Raw genomic sequence first — 21469 nt, 5'->3', positions numbered from 1 at the left:
CCTCCGCCTCCTGGGTTCAAGCAATTCTCCTGCCTCAGCCTCCTGAGTAGCTGGGATTACAGGCACGCGCCACCATGCCCAGCTAATTTTTTTTGTAGCTTTAGTAGAGACGGGGTTTCACCGTGTTGACCAGGATGATCTCGATCTCTTGACCTCGTGATCCACCCGCCTCGGCCTCCCAAAGTGCTGGGATTACAGGCGTGAGCCACCGCGCCCAGCCGGAGAAATGTTCTTTACTCTGTTTACTAATTCAAATGCTGGTCTCTTCTGGAAACATTCTCACAGACACACTCACAAAAAATGTTGTTTCTGAGACAGGGTCTCTTGCTCTGTCTCCCATGCTGGAGTGCAATGGCACAATCTCGGCTCACTGCTGCCTTGACCTCCTGGGATCAAGCAATTCTCCTACCTCAGCCTCCTGAGTACCTGGAACTACAGGCATGTGCCACTATGCCCCGCTATTAATAAATCTTTTTTTTTTTTTGTATTTTTTGTAGAGACAAGGTTTCACCATGTTGCCAAGGCTAGTCTCGAACTCCTGAGCTCAAGCAATCCACCTGCCTCAGCATCCCAAAGTGCTGGGATTATAGGCATGAGCCACCATGCCGGGCCATCAACCCAGTCAAGCTGACACATAAAATAAACCATCACAATACGGGTCAAATCATTTTGCATTCTCTCCTGCAACATAGGAAGTTGCCTCTTTTTCCACAATCTCACTAAAAAAGTATATCATTTAACATTCGCATTTTTGCCAATCTGACAAGTGATAAACAAGATTTCTATGTATTTATCATTGACCAAAAACTCTTTCTCTCAAAAAAGAAAAGGACATAATTTGAAAATATAGTACAGCTCTCTGAACTGAATACATTTTGATTTATGCAAATGTCACTACATATTCACATTTTTTTCATTTTTTTCTAGCCTGGTGAAGACTTGTTCACAGATCAGCATCAGTCTGAAGAACATAGAAATCATTGCTCTGGCCAGTGCTTCTCAGCTACACAGATAAAATAATAATATTTGTAAGCACTCTGGGGTCGAAGGGTGAGGATGCTCATCACCGAAGACAGCAGTCTGACCACCCCAAGACTCTGCCTCGCCACCCCAAAGAGAAGACCTTTCATACTTCCACACATCTGGAATCCATACCTGTTGCAAAGCTCTCTATTAGAAAACCAACCCAGTCTATGATACATGGATTCTTGTTAGTGTCCATCTCAGAAGTGTGCGTTTTCCTTACGTTGAGTTAGGACTACATCCCTTTCTGGGGACTGTAGCCTTTTGTTCTCTAACTGCAGTAATGCTGAAACAACTTAAGAGGACAAAGACCAAATTGTTTTCAAGCCCCATGAAGCATTTCAAAAGTTCTGGTCACATCTAAATTTTTCCTTTTTTTTTTTTTTTGAGATGGAGTTTTGCTGTGTTACCCAAGCTGGAGTGTAGTGGTGCAATCTCAGCTCACTGCAACCTCTGCCTCTCGGGTTCAAGTAATTCTCCTGCCTCAGCCTCCCAAGTAGCTGGGATTATAGGTACCTGACACCATGCCTGGCTAATTTTTTTGTATTTTTAGTAGAGATGTGGTTTCACCATGTTGGCCAGGCTGGTTTTGACCTCCTAACCTCAAATGATCCGCCCGTCTTGGCCTCCCAAAGTTCTGGTATTACAGGTGTGAGCCAACACGTCCGGAGCACACCTAATTTTTTTTTAATTATAAATTATATGCTATCTATAATATCAATATTTTTATTTGCCCAATAAAATAAGGCCTGTGCACTATGCTGCCTATCTGATTTTAGTTGTGACTATGTGTTTTGCTTTGGCCAATGAAATGTGAGAAGTTACTTGTGTCACTTTCATGCTGAATCTCTTTTCCTTTGTCATGGCAACCAGTGTTTTTCCAGTTAGCTGCTCCATCCACCTGGGTCTTGGAGTAGGAACCACTGTATTGCAGCAACCAACTCGCCATGGACAAGCAGCCAGAGTGAGAAATAAACCGAGGTTGTTTCAAGCTACTGAAACTTGGGAGTTGCTTGTTAGTGTAACATAACCTAGCCTATTTGACTAATAAAGCAGAGTCTTTAATTTGGCTATATGTTATGGAGACCCCAGGTTTTGATGCAATTGAAGACATTGGAAAAGTATTATCTTTGAAATAGGACAGAGGTACCAAATGATTACTCTGTACTGAGAGAAAAACATGTATGGTCTGTGGAATTAGTATCAGCTTACAGGGCAATTAAGTTGTTAACTATTCATGGAATCATAGGTGTTCAGAGCTTGAGGGATCTTGGAGATAACCAAGCATAATACTCTATTCAACACATAGCTCCCCTATACACCATAGCCAGAGGGTGGTCTTCTAGGGTCTTATTGGAAACCCTCATGGATAGACAGCTTATGCCACAAGAGGCAGTGTGCTCCATTTCCTGGCAACTCTGTTTAAATATGCTTTTTTGTGTAGCAAGTTGACTTATTTCTTCCTCTTATTGCAATGTATTGGTTATGGGAGCAAACTTAACCCTTCATGCTATAAAGCCCTAATATGCCACCTTCTCATTGTACACTATTCCTCAATGTCATTCAGACCACTGTCTTTTCCAGTCATTGACCTGGGGTCCACCTGTAAGTCTGGTAGACCATTCTTCAGTCGAATAAAAAAGACTCTTCCAGCCAGGCGCAGTGGCTCATGCCTGTAACCCCAGTACTTTGGGAGGCCGAGGCAGGCGGATCACCTGAGGACCGGAGTTCGAGACCAACATGATAAACATGGAGAAACCCCTTTTCTACTAAAAATACAAAAAGTAGACAGGTGTGGTGGTGTGCACCTGTAATCTCAGCTACTTGGAAGACTGAGGCAGGAGAATCGCTTGAACCTGGGAGACGGAGGTCACAGTGGGCCGAGATCCCACCATTCCACTGCAGCCTGGGCAATAAGAGTGAAACTTTGTCTCAAAAAAAAAACAAGACTTTGCATTTGGCATGCACTGTTCTCTACTCCCCACCCTTGTCCTGCCCCCAACTCCACCACCTTCCAAACTGGTTGCTGATAAAATGGAAGCCCTAGCACAGTAAAGCAAACCCATAAAAGACACCTTTGACAGTTGTCTAAGAAATCAAAGCCGGCCGAGCGTAGTGGCTCACGCCTGTAATCCAAGCACTTTGGAGGCCAAGGCAGGCGGATCACCTGAGGTCGGGAGTTCAAGACCAGCCTGACCAACATGCTGAAACCCTGTTTTTAAAAAAAAAAAAATTTTTAATAAAAAAATAAAATAAAAAGAAATCAAAGCCACATCAAGAAGAATGGCTAGGGCTGGGCGTGGTGGCTCACGCCTGTAACCCCAGCACTTTGGGAGGCCGAGGCGGGTGGATCACGAGGTCAAGAGATCAAGACCATCCTGGTCAACAAGGCGAAACCCCGTCTCTACTAAAAATACAAAAAATCAGCTGGGCATGGTGGCACGTGCCTGTAATCCCAGCTACTCAGGAGGCTGAGGCAGGAGAATTGCCTGAACCCAGGAGGCGGAGGTTGCGGTGAGCCGAGATCGCGCCATTGCACTCCAGCCTGGGTAACGAGAGCGAAACTCCGTCTCAAAAAAAAAAGAAAAAGAAAAGAAGAATGGCTAATAGTTAGGTATGGAAATGTAATAATAATAAAAAAAGACAATTCTCTGAATATTCCCTTCAGGGAGAAGTATTGGAACAATGGGTTTATTGTATAATTTCAGCCGAATTAGTTTTAGGACCAAGGCAGTCTGAAACCAGAAAAGAGAAACCAGATGCGGTGAATTCCAGGAAATATCAACATGTGTGTACTTCTTAGAGGGAAATTTCCAGGGATTTCTTGGAACATTTTGTAACTTCTGTGCTTACATATGTTTAGCGTATGTAAGGCAAAAGCTTACCCCAAAGATATTTAGAAATTAACACAGTATTTTTTTTTCTTAAGAAAAATGTGTCCTATTTTCTCCTGATTTATAAAAATACTGCATTATCATAAAAAGTTTAGAAAACGCCGGGCGCTGTGGCTCATGCCTGTAATCCCAGCACTTTGGGAGGCTGAGGTGGGCGGATCACCTGAGGTCAGGAGTTCGAGACCAGCCTGACCAATATGGTGAAACCCTGTCTTAAAAAATATGTATAAAAAAGAAAAAGAAAAAATAAAATAAATAGCAAATATATTTTTTTAAAAAGTTTAGAAAACACAGAAAATTATACAAATGTAGAAACTAAATCAGTCAAATACTCTTATAATAAATTCTTTGTATTATTCAATAGATAACGGTATACCTATTAATGATCACATTTGATGTAAAAAAAATTATGGAGCCAGGTACAGTGGCATAAACCTACAGTACCAACTATTCAGGAAGCAGAGACAGTAAGGTTGCTTGAACCCAGGAACTCAATGCTGTAATGCACTATGATCATACCTATGAGTAGCCACTACACTCCAGCCTGGGCACATTGTAAGACCCCATTTCTAAAAATAAAAAATTTTTAAACTAGGTTGAAAATTACTTTGGTTGTGTTCTTAAATTTCGTTGAATACAATTTAAGATTCTTAGAAATTTAGCTCTCTTCCTCCTCCTAGAATTATATGTTAATTTCTTGATCTTACCACGAGGAAATCAAGAATCATAAACTCCATGACTGTTTCATAGCTGATCAAAATGTCAAAAAGGATTTCTAGCTAGGCTTTTTTCAGTGGCCCATAGAAAATATTTACAGTCATTTCAAACTCAACATGTTTAAAAACTGAGTTTTTCTTCCAATAAATTTGAGGTTGTTCCCAGTCATGCCATTCTTTTTGGAAAAGACAGGTAATCCTATTTTTCTGGCCCACCAGACTTACAACATCAATGCCCCTGTCTCTCTTCTTATCAACATATTCAAGGGCCTGGTGTAGAGGCTTATACCTGTAATACCAGCACTTTGGGAAGCCAAGGCAGGAGGATCGCTTGAAGCCAGGAGTTGGAGACCAGCCCGGGCAACATAGCAAGACCCCATCTCTACAAAAAATTAAAAATTAGCAGGAAATGGTGGTGTGCACCTGTCGTCCCAGCAACTTGAGAGACTGAGGCAGAAGGATAACTTGAGCTCAGGAGTTGGAGGTACTGGTAAGCTATGATCGTGCCATTGTACTCCAGCCTGGGTGACAGAACAAGACCTTGTCTCTAAATAAATAAATAGATAAACAAATAAGTCATATTAAAGAAGATAGCAATTCTTTTTGGGCAGGTGGTGACAGAGTCTCACTGGAGACTACACTTACAGGCTGGAGTATAATGGTGTGATCTCACTGCAACTTCTGTCTCCCAGGTTCAAGTTATTCTCTTGCTTCAGCCTCCTGAGTAGTTGGGGCTACAGGTATGTGCCACCATGCCTGACTAATTTTTGTATTTTTAGTGGAGATGGGGTTTCACCATGTTGGCCAGACTGATCTCAAACTCCTGACCTCAAGTGATCTACCTGCCTCAGCCTCCCAAAGTGCTAGGATTACAGGCGTGAGCCACCCCACCAAGCCAAAGAAGATAGCAATTCTGTTGATTCTTTCTTTAAACTTTCTATAGGATTTGAGCCCTCCCTTTGAAATTTCATGCCACAGCCTTAGGCCTTATCAACTGGGAAGCTATTCATTAAGTAGAACAAGAATTAATCTCCATCCAGCTGCCTTCATTATTCTTCCGAAAGCATCCGTATATTTTCAATCCTTTTGTTCTTTACAATATGTGTTAGCGCCAAACTGCTTTCTGACTCAAATCAAAACTCTTTGGCCTAATGCCATTCACCCAAAACCCACTGATTTAACTACTCTGTGCCAGGCACTGTGTTGGGCAGGAAGGATACAAGGGTGACCTTGACAGGCAAGATTCTCCGCCTCATGGTGCTATACATCTAGTGGGGGTGACAGACAAAAAAAAAAATGAGCAACAACAAGAACAACAAAATAAATGTTTAACTTGTGGCAAGTGCTCTGAAGGACATCAACAGAGCGCTGTGCCCAAGAATCACAGAGACAGTCTATCTTCTCTGGCTGCTGCATGAGGTGCAGATTGGAGAGGGTTGAAAGAGGATGTGGGGAGAACAATAAACAGAGCGCTACCATTGTCTGTGTCTGAGCAGCAGATGACAGTGGCCTGGACCATGGTGATGGCAATGGGGAAGGGACATGGTCATGTTAGATGTAGTTAAGAAGTAGAGATGATAGGACTAGCTCATGGGTCTGAAACAAGAGGGTGGTAAGGGAAAGAGCTGAATCGAAGACCATGTCCAGCTTTCTGGTTTGAACAATTGGATAGATGGCGGTACTAATTACTGAGATGAGAAATGCAATAGAAGAGAGGATTTGGGAATTACAATCAAGGGCTGTGCAGGGCACAGTGTCTCACACCTGTAATCCCAACACTTTGGGAGGCTGAGGTGGGCAGATCACCTGAGGTCGGGAGTTCGAGATTAGCCTGGCAAACACTGTAAAACCACATCTCTACTAAAAATACAAAAATTAGCCAGGTGTGGTGGTGCACACATGTAGATCCAGCAACTTGGAAGGCTGAGGCAGGAGAATCGCTTAAATCCAGACCTCAGTGATTCTCCTGCCTCAGCAAGAGGCAGAGATTGGAGGCGGAGGTTGCAGTGAGCCAAGATTGTACCACTGCACTCTAGCCTGAGCAACAGAGTGAGACTCCATCTCAAAAAATTAAAAAAATCAAATCAAGGGCTCCATTTTTGGATATAACCAAGCATATAAGGAACAGAACCAGCCCTGGCATCACAACAATAGCAGCAGCCACTAGAAGCATGCTCCATGTGGTCCCTCCCTTTGAGCCCAGGTCTCCCAGAAAGAACCCAACCCTCTGAGCAGCCAGTGGTTGATCCCCATCCCAGCTGGGGACCCCATTTATAGCAACTTTGACCTGGGCCTATTTAATTTGTCTTCTGCCACCTTACAGGAGGTTCCAACCCTCCAGAGCAGAAAGAGGTGTGACCAAAAGACCTCCCAAGATGATTGAGCAGGAGGGATAGAGAGAAGGGAGTTTCTCCTGAAGACCCCCTGGCTTATCAGGGCCACCCCCTCTAGTGACTCCCTGTGGAAGAGAAAGAGGGGAGCCCCCATCTCCCATGGTTCTAAGGGTGGGATTCCTTCTAAGAAGTCCCTTGGAAGCAATTTCATCCAAAAGGAATAATTGCCATACCCATCTCCACCCAATGCTCTGTTGAACGGGAAGAGGTGGGTCTGCCTCAGATCTGGAGGAGTCGCTTTTTCTGCTGGGAGCAGAGAGAGGCAAAGTTAGCCCCTCCCTTGTCCACAGCCACCTTGAGGCTGAGTCCTGGCACCCTGTCCCATCTAGTGTTGTTGGCCAGGGCCTGCCAATGGGAATAGGGCCTCTGGCTAGATGGCTTCCCTTCCACCTCGCCAGGTGGCCCTCACTGGACAAGCTGAAGCAGATCTGCCTCCCTGACTGTGATGTGTTTCGTGGCCCCTAGAACCTGTCCCAGGCTGGCCATTCTCACCTCAGCCACCATGGTGAGGCTCTCAACTTCCTAGACAGAGAGATTACTCTCTGTCCTGCTGCCTTTATCACTCAGGCTGCCCAGATCATGCAAAATTCATTCTTTGAGACCAAGGGCTCAGTCCAGCCAGAGAATATCAGAGCTGTCTGCAGCTAGGAGAGACAGCTCAGCTCCGCTGCTTACAGAGACAGCTCCCTTAGAGAGGCGAGAGCAGCCCTTTCTCTTGGGTTGGGACAGGGGACATTGGACAAAGACAGGAACATCTACCACCTGAGGCACTCCGACTTTGTACTTTCCACGCTAGCCACTGACACCATTCAGAGGTAGCTATGGGCGGACCCTTCATCAGGAATACAACCAAACTGCTTATAGGAGGTACCTGGGAGAATTCTCTTGACTGCTACTGTGACCGGGACCAGGTCACCAAACCCCAACACCACTCTTGTTGCAACCACACTTTCAACTCCACCCAAGATGAACCCTTTGGTCTTTGGACTCCTTACCTCAGTCATCACTGGGACAGCTTGCTTCTTGACCTCCTCTGAGTCACCCCCTCCTCACAGGCCAATTCTGTGAATATCAAAGAGTTATTGCTAAGTGTAAAATGATTCCTGAGATGATCTGGGACTTGACTACCACTGCTTGACCAGCGCTTTCCAGAGCAGGTCTGCTGTACTGAGAAGGAGAATCAGCCTTCATCAGTGACCTGTGCGTCCCTAACAAGACTCTGGCAAGATCGTGCTCCCTCCTGTGACCAGAAACCTGAGTATATCAGTCAGGGTCCTCCAGAAAAAGAGCCAACAGGGTGTGTGTGTGAGATTATAATACACATGTTTCTTATTATTTGTATAGTAATTATGTATATAATATACATGATGTATCATAAGAAATTGGCTCATGCAATTATGGAGGCTGGCAAGTCTCAATATCTGGAGGCTGAGTCAGCAAGCTGGAGATCCAGAAGAGCAAATGGTTTAATTCTAATCTGAGTCCTAAGGCCTGACAACCAGGAGAGCTGATGTGTGTGGTGCCTGATCGAAGGCTGGCAGGCTCACTTACCAGGAAGAACAAATGCTTCAGTTTGAGTCAAAGGCAGGAAAAAGCTAATGTTCTAGTTTGAAGGCAGACAGAAAAAGGAATCCCCTCACTTGGAAGAAGGTCAGCCTTTGGTTCTATTCATGCCTTCAACTGATTGGATGAGATCCACCCGCGTTAGAATGAGCAATCTATTTTATTCAGTCTACCAATGTAAATGTTAATCTAATACAAAAACACCCTCTCCAAAACATTCAGGATAATATTTGTCCAAATATCTGGGCATCCCATGGCCTAGTCAAGGTGACACATAAAATTAACCATCATCATACCTGAGGAGGCAGACAAACTACCTCAACACCCTCTAACTGAGATGCGAGTATATTAAGGCCCAAGAGGAAAGAGTATTAGGCCCACCGCAGAACCGCAGAGGGATTAGATAGTGGGCGATGCCCTACACCAACCACTCCAATAACTCACTCTCTCTAGTTTTGATATGTTAACTTGAGAAACCTATGAGTCCTCCAAATGTCACTGTTAAGTAGGCAGTAAAATGTTGGAGCTAGGAAAGAGAAAGTTTGGGGACACATATTTGGGAATCAGCACAGAACATTAAACCAAAGGGTAGTAGGGCCAGGTATGGTGACTCGCACCTGTAATCCCACTACTTTGGGAGGCCAAGACCGGAGGACTGCTTGAGCCCAGGAGTTCAAGACCAACCTGAGCAAGATGGGGAAACCCGGTCTCTATAAATTAATCAGTTAATTAATTAAACAAATGACCAGAGCCAGTTCTCTTGATTAAAAAAAAAAACTAGTAAATGTAATATAAAAAGATAAAAATAATTTTTTAAAACCAACAGGTAAAGATTATAGAGACAAAAGAGAAGAGGGTCCAGAATGGATCCCTGAAGAACTAAACCATCTGAGATTGAATAGGAGAAGATGGATATAGACAGGTGAAGAAAACTGAACAGTGCCGGGGTAAAGGGAGGAAAACCAGGAGAATATGGGGTCACCAAAGACAGGAAGAGAGTACGCAGAAAATGATTGTACCAAATGCCACCGTGAGGCCGAGTAAAGAGGAGGACATAGAAAAGCTCACGAGATTTGACCATTTATTTTATTTTATTTATTTACTACTGATCAGAAGGCAAGACCATTTTCATTTCAAACCTCTACAATTTGGTTCCATTTCCCCTAAATTTCCTGATCTCTTGTTGAATTCTAGCTGGGGTCACACATCCCAGTTTGCTGAGGGCAGTTTTCTAAATAGTCATGTTGTGCTCATGTCAAAATATAATTTTTAAATGCAGTTTTTTTTTTCTCTTTACATACTTTTCGTTTTTCCTTAAGGGGTCACACTGAAGACCAAATGTAATTATTAACAGTGCTCTCTTTCATTCTCAAAAGTACATGCATTTGCATGATAAATTACCTGGCTACCCTCTTTCTAACACAAACCTTTTGTGCCAGGTGAGCAGGGGTAACTTTCCTCCCAATTCCTGCCATTTTTCTTCCAATCTTGGGGCTTCTGCCCAGGGTGCTCCCCCCATACCGGAAATGCTTCTGCTCTGCCCAGGGTGCTCCTCCCACACCAGAAATGCTTCTGCTTCTTTCTGGCAAACTCAAGTCTCACCTCTCCATGCTACTTCGATGCCCATCCCACCAATGGCCTACTCTTCTATTTTTTTAACAGTATATTTTTATTCCAAACAACATCTGATTTATAGAAAATTTGAAACCATAGAACAAAAAACTGTTTTCTCCTCATCTCTGAGATTAAGTTGCCAACATGGTGTCCATGGCCCCCAAATACTTCAGCATTTTCTAATAAACAAGGACACTCTTCCTACCAAAATCAGGAAAGTAGCACTGATGCATTGTTACCGTATAATTCTCACATGCATTCAAGTTTCACCAACTGTCCCAGAAGTGTCTTTATAGCAACTGAGTGCAGTTCAGAATCATGTGTTGCATTTATTTGTCACAGCTCTTTTAGTCTCCTTCAACTGAGAAAAGTTCCTGTTTTTTTCTGGACTCTCTTGTGACTTTTTTGACTCTTTTGCAGTTACAGACTAATTGTTTTACAAAATGTCTCTCAACTTGGGTCTGTCCATGTTTTCTAATGATTAGATTCAGGTTATGTATCTTTGACAGAAATACAAAAGAAGTCATGTGTTCTTCTCATTGGATCCACACTTCAATATGTCCTATTACTAATGATGTTAACTTTGATCATTTCATTAAGATCACATCTACTGTGCTTCCTGGCTGTGAAGTTATTCTTTTTCCTATTGTAACAAATAAATGTTTTCTAGGGAAGAACTTAGAATGTGTAAATTTCCATTCCTCTTTAAAATTAATCTTTTTATCACTTTACATCAATAGGGACTATGAATTACAAAGTATTCAATGGGTATATTAGTATCAATGGGTTATATTACCATCATTATTAAGTTTGATGCTCAGATTGTCTCAGATTTGGCCAGCGGGACATTTCAGGCTGGTTACAGTGTCCTTCTTTGGGTACTTTCTTACTTTCTGGCACCAGAAGCTATCCCAGACCCATCTTTTCCTTTTCCTTTATTAACCCCTAGAATCAGCCATTTCTCTTAAGGGATCTTGGTTCCTGTAAGTGAAGAATGATATTTAGAAACCGGGATTGAAACCAGGCACGGTGGCTCACGCCTGACATCGCAGCATTTTGAGAGGCCAAGACAGGTGGAATGCCTAAAGTCAGGAGTTCGAGACCAGCCTGGCTAACATGGCAAAAACCCATCTCTACTAAAAATACAAAACTTAGCCAGACATGGTGGCAGGTGCTTGTAATCCCAGCTACTTGGGAGGCTGAGGCAGGAGAATTGCTTGAACCAGGGAGGTGGAGGTTGCAGTGAGCCAACATCATGCCATTGCACTCCAGCCTGGGTGATAGAGTGAGACTCCATCTCAAGAAAAAGAAAAAAGAAAAAGAAAAAGAAAAACCCACACAAAAAACCCACAAAAACAGAAACCAGGATTGAGACCAAGCACAGTGGCTTATGCCTATAATCCCAGCACTTTGGGAGGCTGAGGTGGGAGGACTGCTTGAGGCCACGAGTTCAAGACCACCTTGGCCAACATAGCAAGACCCCACCTCTATTTTTAAAAAATAAAATAAATAGAAACCAGTATTGGTCATCATCAATCTCAGGCCCTCTTGGGACACAGAAGTAGGGACTATCAGGATGTATGTACACACATACACACAATCATACATATATGTACACTTATGTTTCTCCACATATGTAATAAAATATGGATCGTATTTGTTTGTTTATTGAAAACCATGACTTCATACCAATACTTCTCATTCCAACCCAACACAGGTTTCATTCTAGTTTTCTGTCTGTCTGTCCATAATTTATTTTTTTGAGATGGGGTCTTGCTCAGTTACCCAGGCTGTAGTATGGCCTCAATCTGGGCTCAAGTGATCCTCACACTTCAGCCTCCTTTCTTGAGCTGGCATACAGGTGCATGCCATCACGTCCAGCTAATCCTGTGTTTTTCAATTTCTGTAGAGATGGGATCTCCCTATGTTGCCCAGGCTGGTGTCAAACTCCTGGCCTCAAGCAATCCTTCCACCTCAGTCTCTTAAAGTAGTGGGATTACAGGCATGATTTGTAAACTGTCTTCTCTAACAGCTAGAAGCTGTGCTTTCATTATCCTTAATATTACGCATTTACATACACGGCCTTGGCAATACTTTTCTCTCCCCACTGGGACTCCAACATCCCGTGGCAGATTGCCTCTGCCAGGCCACCCCTTACCGTAACTTGAGCTCTGACAGCCTGGCCTACCCCTGAATGTGATCGTGGTCAGGTTCTGACCACCACAGCTCACCTCCACCCCACTTATAGCTGCCTGCCTTGCTTGACCCCGCACCTGATTTTTGCATTTGATTTTTCAAGAAAGGAAAAGAGGAACTGTAGCTTCTTTCTTATTACTTTTAAGCACTTCCATTTCATTTATGCTTGGACATTCAGAACTTAATAGTTATTTCCTCCCTGCACTGTTCTTAAATTGTGTGACGCCTTTAAAGAGCGCCTCTTCAGTGACACTGGGTCTAGGCGGAGAGTAGCGGTCAGGCCTCCTCCCCCTTCTTCCTCTCCACCACACTGCTCTGTTTGCCCAGAGCTGGGAAAGCTGCAAACCTTCCCCCTGCCTCCCTCCTCGAAGGTCTCTGGCTGAAAGCTCTCGTCTGTCGGGAGGAAACCCGCTCAGCCTCCAGCTCTGGCCTGGCCTGATTGTCTGCCCAGAGGCCAGGCCAGCTCTATCAGTTCTGTGCACAGGGAAGCCCTCGCGCAGAGCGGGAGGCAGGTGGGGGAGGAGGAGCTGTCGGTGGGGCCCCAGGCTTTTGCTGGGCCTACTTCCCACATCTCAGGAGAATAAAGTACTCAGCCCAGAAGAAAGATTCGGGCTTTCAGACTTTGGTTCGGGAGAGAAACGGCATTCAAAGGTTACTCACGTAGGCATCTGACAACACGTAAAGGAAACTGGATGACTAACAGAAATTACAGGATGGCTCCACCCTCTCGCTGAAATGACACATTGATTTGAATGCTTGGGTAATTCACAACAGGCGGTGCTGGCAGGGAGCAGCTTTCCCTCATGAGGATGGAAATAAGGGTAATTGCTAATTTCCTTCCCCTCTCCTTCATTACCTGCCCAGCAACCCGCTGCCACCAGCCTCCTTTCACGGCTTTTCTTGTCTAAGACTTAGTGCCTTCAGAAATCAATTTCCTCCGCTTTGTCCTGGGCTAGATGAAAAAAAAAAAAATCAATGTATTCATACAAGTAGAACAATGCACACAAACTGAGTAAGAAAACATAAATTCAATTACGCGGTATTTGAGGCTTGAATTCCAGTAAATCAACCCAACTTCTTGTCTTCTCCCTTCAGGTGAAAGCATTTGTATTGACACAGCGCCGCCTGCTGGCAACTGGGATCTCAACAGGAAATACTCGCCTAGTCCAACGTTATGCTGCTCATTTCATACGTTTTAATTTTTATTTTTAAATTTCAGTTCTCTTTCAAGCTCTAGACTCTTTCATTCAGAATCCATTCTCTGTGTACTTATGGTAGATGCTGAAGATCTAAGAAAATATGACTACTTCATGTCTAGTGCAGTGGCTCTTAAACTTGACCTCTCTCAGTCACCCAGGCTGGGGTGCAGTGGTGCAATCTTGGTTCACTGAAGCCTCGATCTCGTGGGCTCAGGTAATTCTCCTGCCTCAGCCTTCTGGGTAGCTGGGACCACAGGCGTGAGCCACCATGCCTGGCTAATGTTGGTTTTTTGTTGTCGTTGTTTTGTGGAGACAGGGTTTCATCATGTTGCCCATGCTGGTATTGAACCCCTGGGCTCAAGCAATCTGCCTGCATTGGCCTCTCAAAGTGCTGGAATTGCAGGTATGAGCCATCACCCCTGGCTGAGAAATTTTTAAAATGCAGACTCCTAGGCTCTGCCCGGCAAAGATTCGGAGTTGGTGGGTCTGGGGTGTATCCCAGGAGCTTGTGTTTAAACTCTCCAAGTGATTCTGAAACAAGGAGTCCACAAATCACATGTTGAGAAAAACTAAAGATGGAGAAGCAGACTGGAATTTGTTATTGCAATGTAATCTAGCAAATGCCACAAAGTAAGAACAGAGTCTGCTAGGGACACAGAGAAAGGATGTCTAATCAGACTAAGGAAAGAATAGACGAGGCTTCCCAGAAGGTTACAGACTCTTGATGAATAAAAGTTGGTGAGATGAAGGGGAGCAGGGGAGCACTGCTGCCCTGTCAGCAGTGTGGGAGGCTGGAAGGAAGGAGAATGTGGCAGAGTGTCAGAAAATGAAGGGCTTGGGGCCAGGCACTTTGGGAGGTCAAGGCAGGTGGATTACCTTGAGATCAGGAGTTTCGAGGCCAGCCTGGCCAACATGGCAAAACCCCATCTCTATTAAAAATACAAAAATTATCCAAGCGTGGTGGTGGGCGCCTGTAATCCCAGCTGCTTGGGAGGCTGAGGCAGGAGAATCACTTGAACTCAGGAGGCAGAGGTTGCAGTGAGCTGATATTGTGCCACTGCACTCCAGCCTGGGAGACAGAGCAAGACTCTGTATTAAAAAAAAAAAAAAAAAATGTAGCCCCTGGAATACCAAGCTATCTTTCTCCCCAAAGAGCCAGGGAATGCAGAAACTTTTAAGTAGGAGAATGACTTGAGCAGATCTGCATTTTAGGAAGACCCCGCTTGGCAGCAACGCTGAGCGTGCAGGACTTGCGGCTTGGGTGATCAGATGTCATTTTCTAAGAGCACACGGAGGGACAGGATTGGGGGCAGGAGGTCAAGGAAGAGTAAAAGAAACACAAAAGGGAGGCCAGGCGTGGTGGCTCACCCGTAATCCCTGCTACTCAGGAGGCTGAGGCAGGAGAATCACGAACCCAGAAGACAGAGGTTTCAGTAAGCAGAGATCACGCCACTGCACTCCAAGCCTGGGCGACAGAGTGAGACTCTGTCTCAAAAGAAGGAAAAACAAGAAAGAGACACAAAAGGGAAAGAGGAGGCTGGTATGGTGGCTCGTGCCACAGGCAAATTTCAAGAGATCCATGCAGACTGTAGTTAGCAACAATGTATTGTATACTAGATAATTGCTTGGAGAGTAGATTTTAAGTGTTCTCACCACACAAAAAAAGAAATGTGAGATAATGTACATGTTGATTGGATTGATTTAGCCATTCCACAATGTGGATGTATATCAAATATCATGTGGGACACCATAAATATATACAATTTTTATTTGTCAATTTAAAAAATTTAAAAGAGCCATCATTTTAGAGCTTTCCCAGCTTGTAGCCATGAGGGGTTACGTGGGTGTCTTTATGTCCACGAGAAGAGAGGCACCGAGGAGACAAAAGGACAGGTGCCCAACCAACAGCTTCTGCTTATTCCCTTCCTTCCTCTTGACCAAGCTGAACTCACAGCCTGACCACAGAATGACCCAACAAAGCTAAATTTAATTGCGTTTGAAGCTGAGGAGCAGGCTGAATTTGATCTCCAAACCTCCTGAGAGCAGCAGCAGCATACCCAAGGCTATCTATCGTGTGGCGTGGATAGGGGAGTGTGTCTTCTTTCCCTTTGGAGTTCTGGGGTCTGTGTTTGTTGTCCAGTGGTCCTTAACAATCCTGTTTTATTCTGGACAGCAGAGTGGGAAAAGCACTGGGTAAGGAATCAAACAAAGTAACCAAATTGTCTGGCACTGTTGCTTAAACTGGCTGTCTCTCAGTTTTCTATCTGTAGAACAGGGATAATAGGGCTTGCCCCTAATCATTATTTGGTTGGTCTAAGGATGAAATGAGGCAGTGCTCTCCAAACTATAAAATGTGCTGGGCGCAATGGCTCACGCCTGTAATCTCAACACTTTGGGTGGCAGAGGCGAGCGGACTGCGTGAGGTCAGGAGTTCGAGACCAGCCTGGACAACATGGTGAAACTCTGTCCACACTAAAACACAAAAATTAGCCAGGTGTGGTGGCCTGCACCTATAATCCCAGCAATTTAGCAGTGAACCGAGATCGCGCCGCTGCACTCCAGCCTGGGTTACAGAGAGACTCTGTCTCAATAATGAACAAACACACACTGTAAAACAAATATAAGATACGTCCTACAACCAGGAGCGGCATTACCGGGGTTAGGACGGGAGAAATAATACAGGAATGGTGCTCCCTTCTGTGCACCTCAAGAATTGCAGCACAGGCTGGAGTCAGCCTTCATCCAGGGTGGGGCCCGAGCCTCAGGCATCACGAGGCTTAACTTTTATTTCAGGTCCCCTCCCTGTCCGTTGTTTTATGACTTCCCTCCTGGTTCTATTTGTGCCACCCTCTCCTTAATTTGATCTCCAGCTGGGCCTGGCATCTTCACAGCAGCTTAGAATTCTCAACCATGATCTTCGATCCCCACTGCGGGGCTCCATTAGTCACAGTGGGTCTTTCCTGCAGGAGACTTCAGCCAAGACATTTAGGCCAGATGAGCTTTTTTTTTTTTTTTTTTTTTNTTGAGTTGTGAAACTCAGCCTGTGGCCCAGGCTGGAGTGCAATGGCATGATCTCAGCTCACTGCAACCTCCACCTCCTGGGTTCAAGCAATTCTCCTTCCTGAGGCCTCCCGAGTAGCTGGGATTACAGGGGTGTGCCACAATACCCGGCAAATATTTTGAATTTTTAGTAGAGTTGGGGTTTCACCATGTTGGCCAGGCTGGTCTCGAGCTCCTGACCTCAGGTTTTCCACCTGCCTCGCGTCCCAAAGTGCTGGGATTACAGGTGTGAGCCACCGTGCCCAGCCTAACTTCTAAAAGAGTTAATTTCCTTTTTCTTTTCTTTCTTTCTTTTTTTTTTTTTTTTTTTGCTTGCCAATTAACACTTGTGTCCACCTAAAAGGAGGAAGCTGAGGCAAAAATAATGTAGAGAGTTTATTGGGGTCAAGGTTGAGATCTGCAGCCTGGGACACACTTTCAAGTTGCTTTGGGGAGTGTTCCCAAGAACGAAAAGAGAGGCTCAGGTTTTTAAAGAATGAAAGATGAATCAGGAGGGGAGCAATTACAAAAGTTGTTCATCAGGAATTCTCATTGGTTTACAGAAATAACATTGGTTAGTAATTGGCTAGACTTTGTTGAAATATAAGGTGTATGGCATTTTTTTGGCTAATTGGCATTAGTCTACAGCCTGCATAGCAGGAGACTTCAAGAGATCATTATTTAGCTCGAGAAGGAGTGAGACGTGACTGCCTTTACATCCCAGTGCCTCTCTGGGCCTGATAATGTAAAGGAGTTCGTATTTCTCAGATAAAAAATGTATCTTTCTTCAGTGGCTCATACCTATAATCCCAATACTTTGGAAGGCCTAGGCAGGCAGGTTGTTTGAGCTCAGGAGTTTGAGACTGTCCTGGGCAATATATCAAGACCCCACCTCTACAAAAGTAAAAAATTAGCTGGGTGTCGTAGCATGCACCTGGGGTCCCAGGTACTCTGAGAGGCTGGGGTGAGAATCACCTGAGCCCAGGAGACTGAGGCTGTAGTGAGCCATGTTTGCACGACCTGGTTGACAGAGCAAGACTCTGTTTCAAAACAAAGAAACAAAACCTTTTCTTTTCCCTCCACACTTGATACGAATGGTTTTTCACCTGCTTATCCACAATTTCCATGCCATTCTCAGGAAAAGTGAATTACAAGCATGAAGCAAAATTGCAAAGAGGTCGCGATTTGTCTGGAGGCTCCTTCTTCCCCCACTTTCTGTTCAGGAGTTTTCTTTGAGAGCATCTAGAGCTGAGAGCCAGAGTATTCTGGATTCCATTCCCATCCCATCCAAATCCCAACCTCCCTGTGCCCAAAGCATTGTGGTTCTGCTGTCTGCTATGACTAATTTGATTAGTTAACTTTTAAAAAGTTATTGCTAGATGATAATATGTTAATATGCTAACATATTTGTCTTTTAATAGCAGTCTTTAAAACCTGGAGCCAAAGATGGGGGAGAGCAGTAAAGAGAGGCATAATTTCAATGTCAAATTATGCAATTTGCCTGAAGAGATTATTTGTAGACAAGGCCTTCCATTTACATAATGATAGGGAGCCTCAGTGATCTTCTTTGTGCTGTTCAGACAAGTGTGGGTCAGAAAGGTCAAGTGTTTGCTGGGGTCTGTAGAGCTAATTAGTGATGAAACAAGGAGGAGGACCCACTACCCTAGGCTAATTTGCACTTTGTTTCTTTGCCACCTTATTCTGCTGTGAGAGAATATTTGATGAGGTAGGAGTTGCAAATATTGACTGAAAAGAGACACTGATATTTTAAAAAATTGTCTGCAGATTTCCATTATCTTTTGGTTTTTTTAAAATAACACTTATTATATTGAAAAGAAATTGGAAAGAAAGAAGAAAAAATAAGCAGAGCAAAAAAAGAGAGGGAGCAACCAGTATGTACCTAGCATTTTATACATGCTAAATAAAAATTATTTGGACTAAGTTTCTGCACTAGGCCCCAGTAGACCAGACTAAAAACCAAACGCTAAAGTTCCATGTCCACGTCACCAAACCCAAACTAAGTTGTTATCTGACCTTCCTAGAAATCCGAAGAAAGAGATGACAGCCTATTTTCCAAATAGGGCAATCTTCAATTGCCAGGATAATGAAGTGCCCTCTGCTTTAATCCCTACCTAATACAAGTAGCCTGCAGTAACCTGATGTTAACTAATCAGTTAATTTTCTATTGTTCTGTCTCCACCTCACAGGAAAGCAACTTTGAAATGCCTAACACACATTGTTCTTTGCCTCTGCTTTCTTCACCTTTCCCTGTCTGTAAGCCAGCCCCTTCTCAGCTCCTGGGAACACTTACTCTGTTTTATAAAAAGAAGTGTTGTTCAACTCTAGAATCACAAATAAAACCAGCCAAGATCTTTAAATTTGCTGTAATTTTGTCTTTTGACATGTACATAATCTTATTTAAATCTTGCAACAACTCCATAGGGTAGGTATTATCCTTCCCCTGTTTCATAAACGTAGGCTGGTGAAGCTAAAAGAGGTTAATTATTTTGCTCAAGGTCACTCAGCCTGTGAAAGTCAAACCCAACTATGTGTGACTATAAATCCTGTGATCCAGGAAATTCTTGAATTTCAAGGAGGAGGATTACCCTCATGGGAGTATATGATTACTTTTGAAAGCTAAAAATAAAATCCTAAACTCCCCCAACCGAGGGATTAGTTGCTTTCTTGGCCAAGAGAAATCTGAAAAACGGAGTCCCTGGCCATGACAGGATGGGACTCATTGTCAGGCGTGCCTCATTGTCCTCCCTCACTTTTGCAGTTTAGACACAACAAATGTGCAGCATTTATGTTAAAATAGAGACCAGGGGACTTAGCAAGCGGGACTCCTTGTGAAAATAAAATACCAAATTATAAACAGGACCTGAGGCTGTGCCTGAAGAGAGTTAAGTCACATGCCCTGCAGGTCACTCTGACCCAGACGTCCTTATCTTGACTTAAATGTTTCTTTCTGCTGACTTCAAATTTTTAAACAAACCTTTACTCCTTTAACAATTCTTTTTTTTTTTTTTTTTTTTCTTTTTTTTTTTTTTTTTTTTTTGAGTTGTAGTCTTGCTCTGTTGCCAGGCTGGAGTGCAGTGGCGAGATCTCGGCTCACTGCAACCTCCTCCTCCCGGGTTCAAGCAACTCTTCTGCCTCAGCCTCCCAAGTAGCTGGGACTACAGGCGCACACCACCATGCCCAGCTAATTTTTGTATTTTTAGTAGAGACGGGGTTTCACCTTGTTGGCCAGGATGGTCTTGATCTTTTGACCTCGTGATCCGCCAGCCTCAGCCTCCCAAAGTGCTGGGATTACAGGCGTGAGCCACCACGCCCGGCCCAATCTAATTTTAAATATTTTGTAGAGATAGAGTCTCACTACATTGCTCAGGCTGGTCTTGAACTCCTGGGCTCAAGCCATCCTTCTGCTTTGGCCTCCCAAAGTGCTAGGATTATAGGAGTGAGCCAGTGTGCCCAGCCCAATTGCAAACTAAAGAACATCTCAGTCCACCTACGACCTGTAAGCTCCTGCTTCAAGATATCTCATCTTTTTGCTCCAAACCAATATATATCTTCCATGTATCGATTTGTCTTTGCACATAACCCCTGTCTCCCTGAAACGTCTAAAACCAAACTAACCAACTACCTTGGGCTAACTTTCTCAGGACTGCTTTGAGGCTGTGTTTCCAGGGGACATGGTCACACATAATTGGCTCAGATTAAACCTCTTTAAAATCTTTTACAGCTTGTTTTATTTCTGGTAACACCTTATCCCTGGGATCTGGAGTAGAAATGCCCTGGATGGCCCACAGCCTCAGAATTAAAGGGGTGTTATTAGGGTAACATGATGTCTCACTTCTGGAGACAAGTCAGTGCTGTGGTGGGGGATGTTCAGTAACAGAGGAGAAGCAATGCCCCAAGCTGAGAGAAAATAACCAAGGAAGTATGCTCTATGGCCCAGCCTACAGTATTTGCCAACTATATGGAATGCCAAAAATAGATATGTGAAGATTTCTAGAAAATTCCAAGAGAAAAAACTTCAGAACACGAATGACCTCCATTCCAAAGGAAGCCACTAGCTGTACTTAGATTTCTATGAGCTAATCAGAGAGCAATCACAATTTATAAAAATAGAACTGGTCACTACACAACCAGATTCATTTGCTTTATTTTGCCTTTGACTTTTAGGAGTTGCTTTCTTTTTTTTTTCCTTTTTTTTTTTTTTTTTGAGACAGAGTCTTGCTCTTGTCACCCAGGTTGGAGTGCAATGGCATGATCATGGCTCACTGCAACCTCTGCCTCCCGGGTTCAAGTGATTCTCCTGCCTCAGCCTCCCGAGTAGCTAGGATTACAGGTGCCCACCACCATACCTGGCTAATTTTTGTATTTTTAATAGAGACGAGGTTTCGTCATGTTGGCCAGACTGGTCTCGAACTCCTGACCTTGTGATCCGCCCACCTCAGCCTCCCAAAGTGTTGGGATTACAGGCACAGGCATAAGCCACTGCACTCAGCCTGGGGTTGCTTTTTAAAGTGTTTTAGAAAATAGGCCAGGAGAGATGGCTCATACCTGTAATCCCAGCACTTTGGGAGGCCAAGGCGGGTGGACAGCTTGAGCTCAGGAGTTTGGGAACAGCATAGGCAACACAGTGAGACTGCTTCTCTACAAAACACACAAAAATTAGCCAGGCATGGTGGTGTGCGCCTATAATCCCAGCTACGCAGGAGGCTGAGGTGGGAGGATCACTTGAGCCCAGGAAGTGGAGGTTGCAGTGAGCCAAGATTGCACTATTGCACTCCAGCCTGGGTGACACAGCGAGACCCTGTCTCAAAAAA

The 21469-nt window shown here is 44.1% G+C and overlaps 1 long non-coding RNA gene across 1 annotated transcript; it reads right to left on the bottom strand.

The window, feature by feature from the left end:
• Positions 1–3690: 3690 nt before the first annotated feature.
• Positions 3691–13676, bottom strand: LOC108281441. Its single transcript, XR_001815992.2, has 4 exons — positions 13436–13676; positions 13256–13351; positions 8022–8088; positions 3691–3758 (listed from the first exon to the last, which is right to left on the bottom strand). It is a non-coding gene; the product is annotated as an uncharacterized LOC108281441 (long non-coding RNA).
• Positions 13677–21469: the final 7793 nt, after the last annotated feature.

The sequence above is a fragment of the Cebus imitator genome, unplaced genomic scaffold (assembly GCF_001604975.1).
Source record: "Cebus imitator isolate Cc_AM_T3 unplaced genomic scaffold, Cebus_imitator-1.0 Scaffold227, whole genome shotgun sequence".
Taxonomy (NCBI): domain Eukaryota; kingdom Metazoa; phylum Chordata; class Mammalia; order Primates; family Cebidae; genus Cebus; species Cebus imitator.
This window is presented reverse-complemented; position numbering and strand designations above follow the sequence as displayed.